Raw genomic sequence first — 20,716 nt, 5'->3', positions numbered from 1 at the left:
TTGTTGTGTCCAAAACAAGAGCATTGGTCATATCACTACTCAATATCATTACATCTAGATTATTCTGTTCAACTCTAGATACTGCATTTAAGGGATGCATTGACAAACACTTCCAAGGAATGAGGACTGGAAAGTAGAAGAGTCTAGAAACCATGTCATAAATAATAACTTAATGGGGTGTGTCTAGAGAAAAAGGAACCAAACAAAAAAAGCTTTCCTGAGAACTTAGACTAATGCTAAGGGTCTCTAGCAGGTGGAACTAGTACCAGTTTAAGGAAGTTGACAAGAAGCAGTGTTGGATTCATTTTGAGAAAGAAGCCCGTAATGAATATTGCTATCCTCTAAAAGAGGAATTGCCTTTTAAAGCAATGAACTAGATAAATACCTGCCAAAGATGTATGAATTATATTCGTGCCATGAGAAGGAGGTTTGGCTCACTAACCTAATAATTTCTTTCAACATTCTATACTCCATTAGTTTATTTTTCTGTGCATATTTCTTTACATATGTTTACATATAAAGTTTACATGGCTCCATTAGCCATGCCGAATAAAGAAGGCAGCCAATGTCCTTTGGCTTCAACACATTTAAAGTTTACAAACTAACATTGACTCAGAGAAGATTGTTGCCAATTTTATTTGGTTCTAAAAACCTCAAATTCAATTTCTCCAGAAAATAGATCTAATAATATCAATTCCTGGACTACTTACTTAGGTAACAATGCACTTGGGGATTCAAATGTAAATATTTTTGCCTGAAGATCAAACCAGAAATTGTACCCATGTCTACAACTCATTTCAGGACAAAATGAGTACTACTAAGTATTCTTCCATGAAGCTTTTATCTACAGCTGATGAGAGAGATTCTCCAATAGAAACTCAGTTTGAGTACAGGCTATGTTGCTTACTAGTTATTTTAACTTGGGCAAGTCATTAGCCCAAAGCCCAATTTTTCATCTCTAAAGTGAAGCTGTTAATGCAGTATTATCTTCCACATACCTTTTGGGACACAATGATCAAGTTTGACAATATATGTGAAAATATCTATAAACTGTAAAATATTAGCTATTATATGCAGAGGAAAGAGCATATATTCAATTACAAATTCCTGCAGCTGGGATTTCTTACACTGAAATATTTTAATGTTCCACAAAAATCCCAGCTTCCACCTGCAAGGCTCTCTGGCTTTACTACACAGGGCTACGTTTTAAAGATAAAACCATTCCCTAATTATGGTTGCTTGCTACATTATAAAATTAACTGTTTTGCTTTAGTGTAGAGTTTCGCAGCTGGTTCAACCTTAATGCTTTTTACTGAGACCACACACTGTGGCATAATATCTTTTCATTTTATTCCAGTGTTTCACATTAATTGTATACTTAAATGTCCTTTACAGTATTTCTGTCTTAAAATTTTTTTTTGGAGGTTATGTGAAGCATATCCTAGAACCAGGGGTTACCAAACAATCAGAACCTTCACTTTTCCTAATGAGTCATTCAACAATATTGTAAAAATAAAACTGTTCAACACCAAAGCTGAGATTTTACTTTAAATTATTTATAAAGCAGAAAGGAAGGATTAGATATTGCTGAAACAAAAAGATTTTGCACTTGCAGTATGTTAAATGATTTTACATGCACAGTATGTTTTTAAAAGTTTACTGATCCCACATTTAGTAATAAACTCCATGGGATGTCTGGCACAAATTCCCCGCCACAACAGTTTATGCCGACCATCTGTGTCTGCAAGAAGCTTCCAGATATTCTGCCACCTGATTCACTGTCCCAACTCTTCTCACTTCTATTCACAGGCTTCTTTTAATTTTCATCATATACTATATCTACCCTGAGAGGAAGAAAATATTACCAAAACAGTACAGTGTTACATATTTCTGAAACCAAAATAAGATGGGAGAACTTTTAACAACCAATTCAATTTATAATGGATTGATGAATCTCTTGCTCTTCAGAGTGAGGCTCTATCTCAGCAACACCAAATATCACAGAAGGAAGGGTCTTTACAGATTGTCTAGTTCACTGCCTTCCTTTGACAGATGAGGAAACTGAGGCTTAGGAGGTCAGAGGCTTGCCTGAGACCCACAGACTGATGCCAGAGAGCAGGGGAGAGAGTGCAGGGTGCAGTGAAACCCCAGTGTGAGCATTTTTCAACACACCATTCAAATTCAGCTGTCCTACATCACTAGTGACTGCCTTGGTTCCAGATCCAAAGGGCAGCCTCTCAATTACCAATCTGGCTTCAGAGAGTAGACCTACCTAATAACAAGGAAAAAATGTACAACTAGGTAAAGGCTGACTGTCTGCAAAGGCCTCTTTTCACTTACCCTCAGAATCCAATCTCCCTTCACCCAGTGTCTCCAAACTCTTGATTCCAGAGCAGTGGAAAGCACATGAGCTTTGGAGTCAAGATTCAGTCTCAAGTCTCAGTTCTGCTACTCAGCTCTCTGCCTTTGGGCGTGTTGCCAACCACTCTATGCCTCCATTTCCTTCTTTTTAAAATAGGCTTCACATTCTCACTTGTTAGGGCTCTGTGAGATTTTAATGAGATATTTTTGGAAGCCTTATGTGTAACTAGTCGGTGGCTTCCTAGAACCACAGGATTGTCATGGGCATTAAGGAAATATCTGATTAAACACTAAAAAGGGAGTCCTAAAAAGTCCACCAAGTTTCTCCATGTTTGCAAGAGAAACAATTCTGCAATTTTGTATAATCTCACTATTTATTACTCTCTACTCCAGCATTCACTTATCTAAAAAAGCCTATTACATGAGAAAATAATAACCCATTGCAAGACTGCTTCTGTAGATAATGATCTCAAAGTAAGAAGAGCAAAGTCAATAAATCTGTTTCCATAGCTTACCTGTTTGCTACCTGGATATTGGCCAGTCTACTCTTAAGGATCCCCAATTACTTGCAGATTTTCAAATCTCTCTAGGACCATGAATATGAGAAGGCGAGTCTACAACTTCTTCACTATAAATATTTGAGTAACCATGGGTCAGGGGTGGTGAGGATGGTCATTGTTAAGGAAAGTAAATTCAATCTTGACCTGTACTCAAAATAAATCATGTTAAGGTCAGTGAGTACTTACAGGTTGAAGAGAAGCTGAGTGAAACGAAAAAGTTCAGTTTAGAAATACAGTAGTTTCTGCTATACTCAGTTTTGCTTGCCATAGTTTCAGTTACCCACAGTCAACCGCAATCCTAAAAGATTATACCGAAAACTCCAGGCCAGGCATGGTGGTGCCACACCTGTAATCCCAGCACTTTGGGAGACTGAGGTAGGTGGATCACAAAGTCAAGAGATCAAGACCATCCTGGCCAACACAGTGAAACCCCATCTCTACTAAAAGTACAAAAATTAGCTGAGCCTGTTGGCACGCACCTGCAGTCCCAGCTACTCAGGAGGCTGAGGGAGGAGAATTGCTTGAATCCAGAAAGTAGAGGTTGCAGTAAGCTGAGATTGCACCACTGTACTCCAGCCTGGGTGACAGAATAAGCAGAATGAGACTCTGTCTCAAAAAAAAAAGGGGGGGGGGAAGAATAAGAAAAAACTCCAGAAATAAACAATTAATACGTTTTAAATTGCAAGCTATTTTAAGTAACGTGATGACATCTCAAGCTCTCCTGCTCCATCCCTCCTGGGACTGGAATCATCCCTTTGACCAGTGTGTCCATGCTGTAGAAGCCACCCACCTGCTAGGCACTCAGCAGCTGTCTCTGTTATCAGATCAACTATTGTAGTATCTGAGTGCTTGTGTTCACATAACCCTTATTTTAATTAATAATGGCCCCCAAGCACAAGAGTAGTGGTAGTGTCATATTGTTATAATTGTTCTATTTTATTCTTAGCTATTGTTAATCTCCCAAGGTGCCTAATTTATAAATCAAACTTTATCATAGCTATGTATGTATAGAAGAAACCATGGTATATATGGGATTTCATACTATCCATGATTTTAGGCATTCGCTGGGGATACCCTTGGAAAAGAGGAAACTGCTATAGTCAGTATCTGCTGCACATAGGACGCCTATTAAACACAGTTAAACACACTTCCAATATTCTGTCATCTTGAACTTTATATAGATCTCTGGATTTAATGATTAAGATTTTGCCACACTGAAAATTGTGGCAACGGTTGTAACAATTCCAAATTAAATTAGTGCAAACATAGTAAAGATAATTGAGAAGAGGGCTAACTAGCTGATGTATAATTTCATGAAGTGTCAAAAGCAAGCTGACAAGAAAATAGTAATATTAATTGATACCAACTGGCTTCTTAAAACATATCTAGCAGCTCCTCTTTGGATATGTGATTAGTGGGTCACAATCCACAGATTCATGTGGCATTTGGAGTGAGTCCTGCATCTCTCAACATTCTGGACTGTGAAAAACCCTCAGATGGAGCAATGATCTCACTCAGAGTAAATCATGCCAAGCCTTGGGTAACTCCCTGATCCTGTACTCTCTGGAACAATGCCAGTTCCACAAAAACTGTGGAGTGTAGCACATTAATGTCTCAGAAGGTGGGAGGTGGAGGGGGGTGTAGATTTTCTGTGTTAAAATGTTAATACGATTATATGAGTTTAAATGTTTAAAGGAAGATACTTAGGAATTTACAGGGCAAGTTGATGATTTTCTCTTTTTCTCAATACCTTCTTTAACTAATTGCAAAAGTAATGTCCACTTGGAGATTATAGAGAAACCCAAAGAAGTGCTTGCTTCAAGCAGCACATATGCTAAAATTGCAACAGTACAGAGAGGATTAGTGTGGCCCCTGTGCATAGATGACATGCAAATTTGCGAAGCATTACATTTCTTAACTAAAAATTAAAATAAGGAAAAGCCCAAATAAATGAAATTAAATTCACCAATAGTCCCCTCCATTCTGAAATGACCATTATAATAATTTATTAGGAATTTGGCAATGTGGAAGTTGAACCAGAACTATGATGACAACACTGGGGGCAAGAGGGAAACTTTGGCTAAGACAGAAGCAGTGATGCTCAGGGCAAGAAGAAAAGGGGTTAAAATTTTTTTAAAGAAACCTATAAACTTTAAGGATTATTTTGGTGAAAATTAAGTAGAACATTGCAAGGGAAGTGCACATCTTCATTGTCACCCTAGACTAGCTCACAGGGGTAGAAGCTGAAATTCACCTTTGTAACTTTAGCACCTACCACACCTGAAAGAAAGAAAGGAACTCCTTGCTGTCACTCACCTCAGTCAGACTCTCAGGCAGAACTTGCCTGTGTGAGAAACAGCTTGATTGTACATCAATGAAGCAGAGTCCTTGTGATTTGTCCATTTAATTTCCATTTAATTCATATTCTACACCTTTTTTGCTTTCTCAGTCCAGAGCATCTTACAACATAACATATCTGTCCTCAGAGCAGTCCTATTGTCCTGCCCTCAGGTTCAGATGACATCTCTCCCTTTGAGATATTGCCCAGAGCCCTCCCAGCAGTTGAATGTTATGTATATCAAATACTTCTTATTTTAAGCCAGAAAATCACAAACATACTCCACAGTTAGGGAATATTTGTTCAGCTATTTTCCCACAATACAGTAGCATGCGGAGAAAAACATAATGGTGGTCAATTTCAGTTCAGCTTGCTGCAACAAATATTGATTATGTGTTATGTGTCAGCAATGATCCTAGGCATGAGTATGTAACAATAAAGACATTCTCCCATCTTGAAAATCTCACAGTCTGAAGACGGGAGACAGACATAGAAAATATTTTTGTACAATTGTTAAGTGCAAGTGTCTCTGGAACATGACAGAAAGAAGGATACTTCAATTAAATTTCCTCTACTTATAAAACTTACCCCTCAGTTTGTTTGGTTTGGAATTACTTTTCATTCATTAAGCACTTATTACATATGGCTGGCCTTGTATTAAGTGCTTTGTAGATATTATCTCAACTCCAACAACCCTGTGAAATGAATATTACTTTCCATGTTCTAAGCTTTATTGAGGCAGGCATCATTGACAAATTTTAAAATGGCATATATTCAAGGTGTACACTGATGTTTTGATATACATATACATTGTGAAATGATTACCACAGACAATTAATATATCCATCACCTCATGTAATTACTTTTTTGTATGTGTAGTGAGAAGACTTAAGATCTACTCTTATAGCAAATTTCAAGTGTATGATACATTATTATTAACTAGAGTCACCATGGTGTACCTTAGGTCTCCAGCAGTTATTCATCATAGAACTGTCAATTTGAACCCTTTGACCAACATCTCCCCATTTTCCCTACCCCCAGGTCCCTAGTAACCATCGTTCTTTCTCTGCTTCTATGTACTCAACTTTTTTAGAGTCCACATATAAATGAGGTCATGCAGTATTTTTTCTGTCTCTGGCTTATTTCACTTAGCAGAAGTCTCCCAGATTCATCTATGTTGTCAAAAATGGCAGAATCTCCTTCTTTTTTAAGGCTGAATAATATCACATTGTGTATACATAGATAGATCGATGATAGATAGATAGATAGATAGATAGATAGATAGATAGATAGATATGTATACACACACACACACACACACACACACACACACTACAATTTCTTTATCAATTCATCTGTCAGTGGACACTTAGGTTGGGTTCAAATCTTGGCCATTGTGACTAAAGCTGCAATGAACATGGAAGCATAGATAACTTTTCAAGGTACTGATTTTATTTCCTTTGGATATATGCCTAGAAGAGGGATTGCTGGATCACATAGTAGTTCTATTTTTAATTTTTTGAGAAATCTCCACACTGCTTTCCAAATTGGTTGTACCAATTTACATTCCCACCAACAGTCTACTAGTGTTCCTTTTGCTCACTTTTCCTCCTTAACACTTGCTGTCTTTCATCTTTTTATAACAGTCCTAAGAGGTGTAAGGGATATCTCACCATAGTTTTGACTTACATTTTCCTGATGATTAGCAAGGCTGAGTACCTTTTTGTATACCTGTTGGCCATTTTTATGTCTTCTTTGGAAAAATGTCTATTCGGGTCCTTTACCCATGTTTTAATCAGAGTATTTGGCTTTTTGCTGTTGAGTTGTTTAAGTTCCTTATATATTTTGGGTGTTAATACTTTATCAGAAATGTGGTTTACAAATATTTTCTCCCAATCTGTAGGTTGCCTTTGCATTTTGTTGACTGTTTCCTTTGATGTGCAAAGCTTTTCAGTTTGATATACTTCCATTTGTTTATTTTTGCTTTTGTTGCCTGTATGTTAACCAAAATAACATTCCAAAGCCAATGTCAAGAAGCCTTTCCCTTATGTTTTCTTCTAGAGTTTTATGGTTTCAAGTCTTACAAATAGATCTTGAATCCATTTGGAATTGATTTTTTTTGTATGGCATAAGATAAAGGTCCATTTTTATTATTTTGCATCTGACTATCCAGTTTTCTCAGTACATTTACTGAAGAGATTATCTTTTCCTCATTGTATATTCTTGGTACTCTGATTGAAAATTAGTTGACTATATATTCCTGGGCCTATTTCTGGGCTTTCAATCCTGTTCCATTGGTTTACATGTCTGTTTTTAGGCCAGTATGAAACCGTTTTGGTTACTATGTATACAGTAACATAGCTTGAAATCTGGAAGCATGGTGCTTCCAACTTTGTACTTCTTTCTCAAGATTGCCTTGGCTATTCAGGATCTTTTGTGGTTCTATATGAAATTTAGGATGTTAAGGATTTTTTGTGGTTCTATATGAATTGTTTTTCCATCTCTATGAAAAATGCCATTGAACTTTGACGAAGACCGCATTGAATAGTGCAAACATTTTAACAATATTAATTCTTCCAATCTGTGAACACAGGATATCTTTCCATTTATTTGTGTCTTCTTCAATTTCTTTCCTTAATGTGTTATAATTTTCAATGTATAGATGCTGAAATGTAAGTATTCTCTCCAAAATTCATGTTGAAACTGAATCTCTGTTGATAAATAGATTAATGCCCTTACTAAATAAGCTTCAGAGAGTGTTCACCTCTCTTACGCTTCCGTCTTCCACCATGTGAGAGTGCCAATGTGAGAAGACATGATCAATGAAAAAGGCCCTCCCTAGATACTGAACCAGCCAGTTCCTTGACCTTGGAAAAATAGATATCTCCATGAGACAAATCTTTCCTTGGTACAGCCCATGCCACAGCTTTCCCCAATTAGAGTAGGGTGCCTGAGACTTTTGATTCTTTATAAATTACTAAGTCTCAAGTATTTTGTTACAACAGCACAAATGGACTAAGGCAACAAATCGGTCAGCTCTTGGGTTATGTTAATAAAATCAGAAAAGAAAGAAGAGACATTACAATGGAGGCCTCAGTAATAAAATTTTAAAAGATCACAAGGGACTATTATGAACAACATTATGCCAATATATGTGTAAGTGGAAATGGATATGTCTGTGGAAATATACAACCTATCAAGACTGAATAAAAAAGAATTAGAAATCATGAACAGATTAACAACTAATAAGGAGATTGAAATAGTAATCAATGTCCTCCCAACAAATAAAAGCCAAAAACCAGATAGTTTCATCACTATATTCTACCAAACATTCAAAGAAAAATTAATACTAATTCTTTTCAAACCCTTCAAAAGATAGAAGTAAAAGGAATGTTTATAACTCATTTCATGAAGCCAGCATCATCCTGACACCAAACCAAATAAAGATGCCACAAGAAAAGTAGACTATAGACCAGTACCTTTGATGAACATAGGTGAAAAACTCCTCAATTAAATATCAGCAAATTGAATTCAACAACATATAAAGAGCATTCTACATTATGACATAGGGAGATTTATCCCCAGAATGCTAGGCTGGTTTAACATACAAAAATCAATCACTGTCATATACCACATTAACAAAATAAAAGATAAAAATCACAATTATCTCAACTGATGCAGAAAAAGCATTTGACAAAATTCAACATGCTTTCATGATAAAAACTCTCAATAAAATAGGTATAGAAGGAAATTTCCTCACACAATAAAAGTTATCTAACAGTACAATCAATGGGAAAAAAAAAACTGAAAGCTTTTCCTCTAAGATCTGGCATAAAGCAAGGATCCCAACTATCGCCACATATATCCAACATAGTACTTAAAGTCCTCCCCACCAGAGCAATTGGTTAAGAAAAAGAATAAGAGACATCTAAATCAGAAAGGAAGTAGTAAAACTCTTCCTGTTTGCAGATGACATGATCCTATACGTAGAAAATCCTAAGAGCTCCACAAAAAATTACTAGAACTAGTAAAGTTGCAATTAGTAAAGTTGAAGTATACAAAAACAACATTAAAAAAAACACATAAGGCCTGGCACAGTGGCTCAGGCCTGTAATCCCAGCACTTTGAGAGGCTGAGGAGGCCAAGGCAGGCAGATCACGAGGTCACGAGATCAAGACTATCCTGGCCAACATGGTGAAACCCCGCTTCTACTAAAAATACAAAAAAAATTATCTGGGTGTGGTGGTGCATGCCTGTAGTCCCAGCTACTTGGGAGGCTGAGGCAGGAGAATTGCTTGAACCCAGGAGCTGGAGATTGCAGTGAGCCAAAATCCCACCACTGCACTACAGCCTAGGTGACAGTGGGAGACTCTGTCTCAAAAAAAAAAAAAAAAAAAAAAAAAAAAAAAATATATATATATATATATATATATATATATATATATATAATGTTTAAATTTAACAACATTCTGCAACTAGTAAAGTTGAAGTATACAAAACCAACATTTAAAAAGTGAAATGTGGCCGGGCGCGGTGGCTCAAACCTGTAATCCCAGCACTTTGGGAGGCCGAGGCGGGTGGATCACGAGGTCGAGAGATCAAGACCATCCTGGTCAACATGGTGAAACCCCGTCTCTACTAAAAATACAAAAAAGTAGCTGGGCATGGTGGCACGTGCCTGTAATCCCAGCTACTCAGGAGGCTGAGGCAGGAGAATTGCCTGAACCCAGGAGGCGGAGGTTGCGGTGAGCCGAGATCGCGCCACTGCACACCAGCCTGGGTAACAAGAGCGGAACTCCGTCTCAAAAAAAAAAAAAAAAAAAAAAAAATGAAATGTTTAAATTTAACAACATTCTGCAACTAGTAAAGTTTCAGTATGCAAAATCAACATTAAAAAAATTTACATCACTGATCATTAGAGAAATGCAAATTAAAACTACAATGAAATACCATCTCACACCAGTTAGAATAACTATTATTAAAAAGCCAAATAAATAACAGATGCTGGCAAGGTTGTAGAGAAAGGGAATGCTTATACACTATTGGTAGAAATGTAAATTGCTTCAATCATTGTAGAAAGCAGTGTGATGGTTTATCAAAGAGCTAAAAACAGAATTACCATTCAACTCAGCAATCCCATTACTAGGTATATACCCAAGTGAATATAAATCATTCTATCATAAAGACACATGCACATGTATGTTCACTGCAGCACTATTCACAATAGAAAATACATAGAATTGACATAAATGCTTATCAATATTAGACCCGATAAAGAAAATATGGTACATATACATCATGGAATACTATGCAGCATGAAAATCAGTGAGATTATGTCCTTTGCAGGGACATGGATGAAACTGCAGGCCATTATCTATAGCAAATTAATGCAGGAATAGAAAGACAAATACGGTGTGTTCTCACTTACAAGTGGGAACTAAATGATGAGAACACATGGCCACATAGAGGGGAATAACACACACTGGAACTTACCTGATGGTGGAGGGTGGGAGTAGGGAGAAGATAAAAAAACATATTAATGGGTGTTAGGCTTAATCCTTGGGTGATGAAGTAATCTATACAAAAAACTCCCATTGCATGACCTGTGAACTTAAAATAAACATTAAAAATTAATTTACAAATTTTAAAAACAGTTGCATTTCTTTACATTAATAACTATCTAAAAAGTAAATCAAGAAAATAAATCCATTTACAAGAATAGTTTAGAAAAAAAAAAATACTTGTCAGATCTTAAAGTTACGAAAGCTAAAACTCAAAAATTAGAAAATTTGCCCCAAACCATAAAATTAGTAAAATGACAAAGTCATAAGTTTGTATCAGAATGCAATATTACAGTCTTCAAACAATCTTACTTTTTTCATGATTATACTTATCTGGGGCCACTGAAGTTCTCACAATTAATTCAATATCATGCATTGCATCTCTTAATATGCAACCATGTTACAGAGCTAGTTTAACTTCGGAGATATCAAAATCAAATAATTACAGAATAAAAATATGCCACTCTGCTTTGGTTATATAATCTCTCCTAATCAATAATTTCCAAAGATTTACCATGGCCTTTTAGAAAGATTTCTATCCAAAACAAAAACCCTGGCATCTGTTGTAATCTGTTTCACTTCCATCATACAACCAGTCTTTACAAAGCCCATTTTGAGCCATCTTCACCCTTAGGTAAAATCATTTATCAGGAAGGTCTCATTTATCATATACTACCCAATAAAAATAAATCTCCAATATATAAATGTTCAAATTACTAATGGCAATATAGAAGAAAATTTTCATTTGATAATGTTACAAAAAAATGCAGTAATACATGTGAGGTGCTTGGAAGGTCAGGCAAAAAGGGAAACGCCAATTTTATTGCCATTTAAAAACTGGAACTACAGAATGAATTGTTTCCTTTATGTTTTAGACTTGCTGCTCCCACTCATTCTCTGGGCTTCTTCCTGTTATGCAGTGTTTGGAAAACATTTCCAGTTTGGTTGAGAAGTAATTTGGACATTTTTCTCTAGCCTGTCTGAACTGATAACCTCCAGCTGTGTTGCTAAGCAGTCTGTGGATGCTCATGAAATTATCTATAAAAGAGAGCAATTCACCATCAAATGAGTTTGCACTTTCTTAGACATTCAAGTCTTTTTCCCTTTTTGCTTATCTGCACCACCTCTTGGGTTTCTCTTTACACTAGAGTTTACTTTTTCATTAACACAGACACAAAATACAGTTATTAAATTTATTTTGATGGAGAAAAAACATTTTTTCCAATTGAATGTTCACAAAATAAATTTTGAGAAACATAGTCTCACACAAAACATGGATGATATACACTAAAAGGATAAAAATAGTAATCTCTTGGTGATAGAAACATGATATTGTAATTTTGCTTATCTGTGCTTTCCGACTTTCTACAATGCAGATCTATGGCTTTTGTAAAAATTTTTTAAAACCACAACTGTGAATCAGCTCAAAATTATGGCAGTTGTAATGTTATTTTCTTATTCAAATAAAAACTTTATATAACTTGAATCTGATCCTAAGAGAAACCTAAAAGTTGTTTAGTCTGGATGCAGAACACAGAAGAACTGAATTTCCAATGAAGTCTAATTATTTTTCTCTTAAATTAGTTAACTATACATGCTAGCCATGAAAAATAGCAAGTATTTTTGACATTTTAGACTTATTTTAATTTTAGTCCTATGGATAGAGTCAATGCTCACTGTCAGTTCTACTTATTGGAGATTCTCTATTTATCTTTCTATCCATTGCTGTTTGTTCTCTAACAGCATCTTCCAGAAGGGTGCTTAGGGGAAATGTATTCTTTGACTTTTTAGAAGTGCAAATTTTTCCCCATATTTTTATATTTGAGGTTAGTTTGGTTGGGGGTTAAATCCTTGGCTTACTGTGAAATAATAAGAAATATCTGTAACTTCCCCCAGCACCTGGCACAGAGCTCCTAAAATCTTTATAATTTCCTGAGTGATACGGGTGCTAGGAGAATCTTTTGTTTTAATATTTGATCTTTGACAGCAGAGGCAAGTATTGTGTTGAGTGATGAGTAAAAGGTTGATAAATTCAACTACATAAAAACTCTGCATGAAAAAAAACACCATAATAATGTTAAAAGAAAACAATAAACTGGATAAAATATTTACACCATATTTTGCATTACACTAGGGCTAAATGCCACTAGCTCTGCTGAAAAACTGGCAATGATTATTGAAAAGATAGTTTATAAAAAAGAAAATGTGGATAAAAGACTTATGACCTCCAGAACTATAATTTAGTAAGTTTGTGTTGTTTTAAGCCATTTAAAAACAGGAAATGTGAATAACTCTTAAACATGTGAAAAGATGCTCAGTCTTTCTCATGATTACAAAAATACAAGTTAAAGTTACTAAGAGGTAGCATTTTCTACATATTAGATTTCTAAGAATCAAAAGCTTGGTAATACCTAAGTTCCTGTTTTCTCAAAAACTTGCCCAAAGAATATATTATCAGTGTGGATTGGTACAACATATTGAGAGCAATTTGACACTATATATATATATATATATGAAAAGCACAAGTGTGCATAGTTTTTGAATTAGGATTCCTGTTCCAGATATTTATCCTACAATACATATGAATATTTGCCAAATTCTGAATGCACAAGGACATGCAGCATTGCATTATTTGGAAAGATTAGAAAGGACCTAAATGTCCATCAACAGGAGGTGGTTAAATAAAATACAGTATATTTACACAATGGAATTCTATATAACTGTTAAAGGGAGCATTCTATATACATATTTGAAATTTTAAAAAAGATATATTGTTGAGTGAAGGAATGCAGAAAAATATGTGTATTATCATTCCTTTGGGGCTTGCAGAAGCAGATATATATATATATATATATATATATATATATACACACATACATACATATGTTGGCTTCTGTAATGAATAAATGAATATCTTTCTACACATATGTAAGAAATTCATAACAAAGGTTGCCTCCAGGGAGGAGAAGCTGACCAGGAGAGAGGAAGTAAGGGAAATTTACTCTTAGTATTCATGACTCTGTGCATATTTTCAATGCTGTAATATGTTCATGTATTACCTATTCAAATTAATCATTTAATTAGGTTTAAATATAATAGAATAAAAGGGAATAGCTCACACAATGAAAAAGATAAAAATTATAGTCTATAATCTCCAATTAAATGTATCAACCTGGGCTAATGTAAATGTTTGAAAGGTATGTAGGCTTTCAATTTCAGGTAGCATTCCAGATGAAAAGTTGAAAGATTTCAATTTGATAGCTCTGTAAAATGCATTGTTGCAACAGATCTAATGTTAAAATAATTTATTAATAATTGAAACTTTAAAAAAATGAAACTTGAAAAAGGGACAATGTTTATTTCATTGCAAAAAAGCAACAGTTACAGCATTCCCAAAATAGCCTAGTTTTCTGTCATTTAAAGAAAATAAGTATGGAAGATCAAAGCAGGCAGATTGCTTGCTCCAAGAAGTTTGAGACCAGCCTGAGCAACATAATGAGACCCTGTGTCTAAAAAAAAAAAAAAAAAAAAAAAAAAAAAAATGCAAAAATTAGCCAGGTGTGGTGGTATGCACCTGTAGTCCCAGCTATTCAGGAGGCTGAGGTGGAAGGATGGCTTGATCCTGGGATGTGAAGGTTACAGTGAGCCGAGATCGCACCACTACACTCCAGCCTGGGTGACAGAATGAGACCCTGCCTGGAAAAGCAAAGAAAATTAGTCAATTCAATAAGAATATGAGTCTTTGTCTTGTTTGAAGCCACCCCCAGAGCTGGTGACAGAACCTGACACAGAATAAGGACACAAAAGTATTCTGAGTAAAATGAAACAACCAAAAACATCATGCTATAATATATCACTGAAATTCATTGTAAATTGCTTTGCTTTAATAAATATTAATCCGAATTTCTGCTGTTCTGATTTTCACAATGTTTAGGATCTCACTGACTTTTTACCTGGCACATTAACTGTACTGTTAGCTCTGGAGGACAGACTGTAAGGTTTACAATTTAAGGGCAAATTTTCATATTGTGGCACTTTCTCTCCACGCACACACAAACACACACACACACACGTGCATGTCCACACACACAAGCACACACATGCTCACACGCTTCTCACTTTTACTGTTGTCAGGCTGCTCACTTCTCATACCAGCTGCTCCTCCCACCTGCTCCCTCCAAACATAATGTAAAGCCTCCATCTGATGTGCAGAAGGGACACTGACAAAGATAAGAATAAATTTCTGAGGCTGATTCTATTCTCCATTGAGGCAGAGGGTGTTGAAAGAGTTCAGAAACTAGGTAGCAGAAAGATAATGTTGTTTCAGTCTAGACATGAAAATAGAAACACTTTGGCACCAATCAGAAAGTAAAAGAAATTGTCCTTTTGGTGAAGGATTTTTCCTTTTAGATGATGTTCAAAATCCCAAATCTCTTGCTAAGAATGAAGGGCATTTAGTGATAAAGATATCATCTCTTCTGAGAAAGTCAGGGAGTTCCTAAGGATTATCCCTTAATTTCCATGTCTTGATTTCCAACTAGTGGTAGGGTTCTTTAGTAAGGTCATTTTAGGCGTATTCCTCATCAAATAAATTGATTAAAGAATTTAGGCACTCTGAGTTCCTTGAAGAATATCCTGAATGTAGTGGTTTTTTTTAGTAAAACTTTCAAAAGTAGCTCATAATAAAATAGTTCTTTTAAGTTTTACAATAGGAAGATGGAATTGAATAACCAACCCATGTATTTTTTTTAATTGTCTAAGATGAGCTCAGCTGGATAATATAGTGGATTGTACCTGTAATCCCAGCATTTGGGGAGGCTAAAGGGAGAGGATAATGTGAGGCCAATACTTTAAGGCCAGCCTGGGTAACGTAGTGGGACACCATCTCTACGAAAAAAAAATATTTTTTAATTAGCCAGGCAAGGTAGAGTGTGCCTATAGTCCTACCTACTTTGGAGGCTGAGACAGGAGGATCACTTGAAAACAAGATGAGGCTGCAGTGAGCCATGATTGTGCCACTGCACTCCAGCCTGGGTGACAGGGAGAAACCCTGTCTCCAATATACATAAATAAATAAGAATAAAAAAATAAGATAAGCTTAATTAAAATTATGCTAAAATCTGGTTTTTATCTTTCATGAAAGTGTAGCTTTTTTGGTTCAATTAAATTATTTTTTAATTTTAATTAGAATGCAACTGCTATGGGAATCTAATCCAGTCAATTCAGTGATAATGTCACAGGAGCCACAGCTAAGAAGGAAAGTAGCAGGAGTTGGGAGAAATCAGGTCAAACAGCAAAAACAAGAGGCAAAAGCCATGGTGGAGAATCAGGTTGACAAGGAATAAACATAACCATCATCTACAAAACAGAAGCCTAGGGCCCGGCCAAATCAAGATAATAATGTGAAAAGGATTTGATGAGACAAAGTTAATATAAGCAGAGAAGTTTTTGTTCAAGTGGAGCACTGTTGAGGGAAGGAAAAGGAACTACCAATTGTACATCAAAGCCTGACTCCTCGGAGTTCCATTCACACCTTATCCAACACATATTAATTGATAACATTTTCTATACAAAACACTATGCTGAGTACTGGGGTAAGCAGAACAGTCTCTAACTTCATGGAACTTATAGTATGGCAAGGAGCAGGGAGTGGGGAGCAGATCAAATAAATAAATAACCTGATTAGGAAGTAAGCAAGTACCATATTTAAGATTATGATAGAGATATGAAGGAAGCAAGCAGGATGCTGAGGGGCAGTGTAATAACCTAGCCTGTGTTAGCCTAACTGACTCCATCTTGGAAGTAGGCTTCAGCTTGGCTTCGCCCTCCCTGCCACAGCCCCCACAGATTCATAGCTGGGTTATGCTGTACTTAGAAGCTTTGACCATTAAGAGTGGGTCATACTGTTCACAGCACCTGTAACCACTGTAACCACAACCTGCTTGGCAAGTCTGCCTCCTATTGTGAATACCTTCTTTGGTGATTGATAGTATGGAAATTTCCCCTGCTACCCCCTTGATGATTGTATGGAAATACCCTTAGCAACCAACAATCCTAGGAACCTCCTGCCTCCTGGTTACCAGCTTCCTTATCTAACTTGCTTGTTCTGCTTCTGTAAAATTCTGCTTCAGCTAGGCTCCTCCTCCTCTACCTAAATCAAGGTATGAAGGGAAATCAAGCCCCTTCTTTGGGGCTGAAAGAATTTTGAGCATTAGCCATCTCAGTCTCCAGTTAATAAAGAACTCTTAATTTGGAACTCAAAGTGTGGCGTGTTTCCTTCTAACTCGCTCGGTTACAACAGCAGAACCAGGAAAGATGACCTATTTTAGAAAGTGTGGTCATGGAAGGCTGAGAAGGGCCAGCCATGAAGAAAAGTAAAGGAAGAGCTTTTTAGACAACAGGCACAGCAAGTACAAAGATCCAGAGGCAAGAAAAACTCAGTCTATTCAAAGAACTGCAAGAGAATCCATGTGGCTGCAAACTGGTTCTCCTGGGGTGGCTCCCAACACCCATCATAGCTTATACAACAGCTTGCAACCCTCTTGAAATCATAGTCTTTGGAGTGTCTAAATTATTCTTCCTCTTTTATTTCTCTTTAGAAATATTGTCTAAATCATACCCTCAAGCTAGTGATAAATAGAAAGGAAATTTTCTTTGCATGTTGTTTTTCATTTTGTTTTGTGTTCATATAATGATACACTTCAAGCACAAAAAAAAAAAAACTGGGAAATTGTTTAATCAATGAATATGCATTTGTATGTGTGTCTACAAAAGCCCACCCACCTGACTCAGAATCACCGACCCTTTCTTGTTCATGAAGTTACCATGGCACCCATCTTTTTGGAGTCCACAGCTCATTTCCACATCTAGCTGTGTTGGCCCCACTAGGTCTCAGTGGGGAGGAGTCTCTTTAGAGAGTTACAGCTAGAGAGAGTCAGTAGGTGAGCTAGACCTGATGAGAGAATGAGATAAGAAAGATTAAATGAATCATGCAGTCTGAAGTCAATTCCCTACCTTGTATTTGTTGTTGGTAATGTCAACACAGTATTTTTAAAATATACAGTATTTTATATTTTAAAATATAAAATAAATATATTTTTAAAATATATATGAAAAAAGGTTGATCTTTGGTCTACAAGCTAGCAATACAAAAAAAAAAAGGTCACATTTATTTATGTCCTTTCTATAAAACTAAATAAAACTCAATCTCCATTACAGCAGGTTATGGGAAATTCAATTCTCAACATTATGGGGTTTTGTTTCTTCCTACTCACTGCCACCTCCAACTTGAGGTCATGCAAATGTCTCCTAGCCTCATTTAGAGAGGTAAAAATGACATTATCTGAAAGCTCTAGGATCGGACTACCTAGATTTGCATCCTGGTCCTGCCACTTACTAGTGTGAGATGTTGGGTAATTTAATTAACCTCTCTGATGATTAATGGAGATATGATAGTAACTACCTCATAGAGTTTTTAGATGATAAGTGAGTTAATATATACAAGTATCTTAGAATAATGTCTGGCATTTAGCTATGCAGCAAATATCTATCACCATCATTGTCATCATTTTCACATGATGTAAAGATATCTACGAACTTTCTCCAGTCCCTGGTTCACTGGTTATCAGAGAGCCTCAGTCTCCCAACCCGGAGGATGTCCTCATATTACAAGGTCCTGCTGCTTCTGGCTGGAAGCTCCTAAGCCTCTAAGGTGTTGTTCCCACTCCAGGAAAACACCTGGAAATGACCCACAGGCCCCAACCAACATTCCAACTATTTCTCAGGAATCTCTTTGCAAGCATCTCCCCATCTTCCTTTCTTGGCACCACTAAAAGCCTCCCCTCCTTCTCAGAACACCCAGCAAAATTCTTCAGTGAGCTTAGACTTCACAACAAAACTCAACTGCAGAAAATAGTAGAAACTCCAAGCAATTTTTGCTGCTGAAAAAATGCTGGTTACCTACTGTGTGGGGAGGAGTCAGGGGAATAGAAGCATGCAGAGAGAATAAATACAAATCTCTACTTTCCTGCCACACTGATTCTGTCATGCTTGCTTAGACTGACATATGCTCTAAAAGACTGAAAATATTATACAATCAATGGCAGTTTTGCAAGTGAAAACGAATCCGTCTTCAGTAGTGGCTCATTGTTCCTGCCTGATTCAGGTGGTGCTCCAGAATAGAAAAGCAAAAGGACCATAAGAGAAAGCACAGGAGCTCGACTAGGTTTCATTTCTAAAAGAAAGGGAGAGAGGCCAGGCACGGTGGCTCACGTCTATAATCCCAGCACCTTGGGAGGCCAAGGCAGGTGAATCACTTGAGGTCATGGGTTTGAGACTAGACAGGCCAACATGCTAAAACCCCATCTCTACCAAAAAATACAAATACTAACCAGGCATGGTCACCGGTGCCTATAGTCCCAGCTACTTGGAAGGCTGAGGCATGAGAATTGCTTGAACTGGGAGGCAGAAGTTGCAATGAACTGAGATCACCACTGCTCTCCAATTTGGCCAACAGAGTGAGACCCTGTCTTAAAATAAAAATAAAAATAGAAGAAAGAGAAAGAGAATTTGGGATTCCCCAAATGACTCAGCAGTGTGATTTGCAACCTCCACTTGAATTTGGGGGCCATCAGAATTTGGAGATTCACCCACATTCAAAACAAATCCTGAGATATAAGATGGCCAAACAGGAATAGCTCTGGATTGCAGTTCCCAGCAAAAATGCAGAGAGTTGATCACTGCATTTCCAAACAAATTTTTACTCCCCACAGACCAGGAGATTCCCAGGCAGAAAGTACCACGAGTCTCCAGCATGGCTGTTTCAGCTGGCACAGTGGGTCTCTGCAAAAAACACACAAATCTGGGTGCCATTTCAACTGGCACCTGGAATGCCTGGGAGACAGAGTCACCGGTTAACTGAAAAAAGGGGAGCTGAAACAGGAAGCCAGGTGATCTGGCTCCACCAGTCCCAACCCCACAAAGACCAGCAATCTGAAATGCTCTGGATTGAGAGTTTCACAGCAAGTGCAGCTGGACCTGGGATGATCCAGGTCTGTGGGTAGAAGGGCATCTGACATTACCAAGGCAGCCCAACACTAAAGAGGCAGTCCACCATTACTAAGGCAGTTCACCATTACAGAGGCAGTCCGCCATTACTGAGGAAATCCACCATTACCAAGGGAGTCCACATTACAGAGACAGTCTTCCATGACTGAGGCAGACTGCCATTGCCGAGGCAATTCTAACTATACTTCTATAAACAAAACTGCAAGGAAGTTCACACAGCAGCTGGGCAGAACCCATGGTAGCTCAGCAATGCCTCTGCTGGCAGACTGTGACTAGACTACCTCCATGCTTGGCAGGGCATCCCTGAAAAAAGGCAGCAGCACATCAGGGACTTATAAATAAAGCCCCACCTTCCCTGGACAGAGCACCTGGAAAAAAAGGCAGTTATGAGTTCTGCTGCAGCAGACTTATATGTACATGCCCAGCAGCTCTGAATAGTACAACAGAGCTCACAGCTCAGCACCTGAGCTCCTATAAGGGACAGACTGTCTCCTCAAGCAGCTCCCCAATCCCCATATATCCAAAGAGACACCTAATAAGGTAGAGTTCAGGTTGACATCTGGAGGGTATCCTTCTAGGACAAAGATAACAGAAGAAGAAATGGGCAGCAATCCTTACTGTTCTGCAGCTGCTGCAGGTGATCCCGAGGCAAGCAGGGTCTAGAATGGACCTCCAGCAGTCCTACAGCAGAGGGGCCTAACTGTTAGAAGGAAAACTAAAAAACAGAAAGAAATAACTTCAACGTTAACAAAAAGAATGTCCATCCAGAGACCCCATCTGAAAGCCACCAACTACAAAGACCACAGGTCGATAAATCCACAAAGATGGGA

The 20,716-nt window shown here is 37.2% G+C and overlaps 1 non-coding gene across 1 annotated transcript; it reads left to right on the top strand.

Moving 5' to 3' along the window:
- The first annotated feature begins 4,730 nt into the window (after positions 1-4,730).
- On the top strand, positions 4,731-4,838 carry LOC120367840 (U6 spliceosomal RNA). Its single transcript, XR_005582113.1, has one exon. It is a non-coding gene; the product is annotated as a U6 spliceosomal RNA (small nuclear RNA).
- The last annotated feature ends 15,878 nt before the right edge of the window (positions 4,839-20,716 follow it).

This window comes from Saimiri boliviensis, chromosome 3, assembly GCF_048565385.1.
Source record: "Saimiri boliviensis isolate mSaiBol1 chromosome 3, mSaiBol1.pri, whole genome shotgun sequence".
Lineage (NCBI taxonomy): Eukaryota > Metazoa > Chordata > Mammalia > Primates > Cebidae > Saimiri > Saimiri boliviensis.
This window is presented reverse-complemented; position numbering and strand designations above follow the sequence as displayed.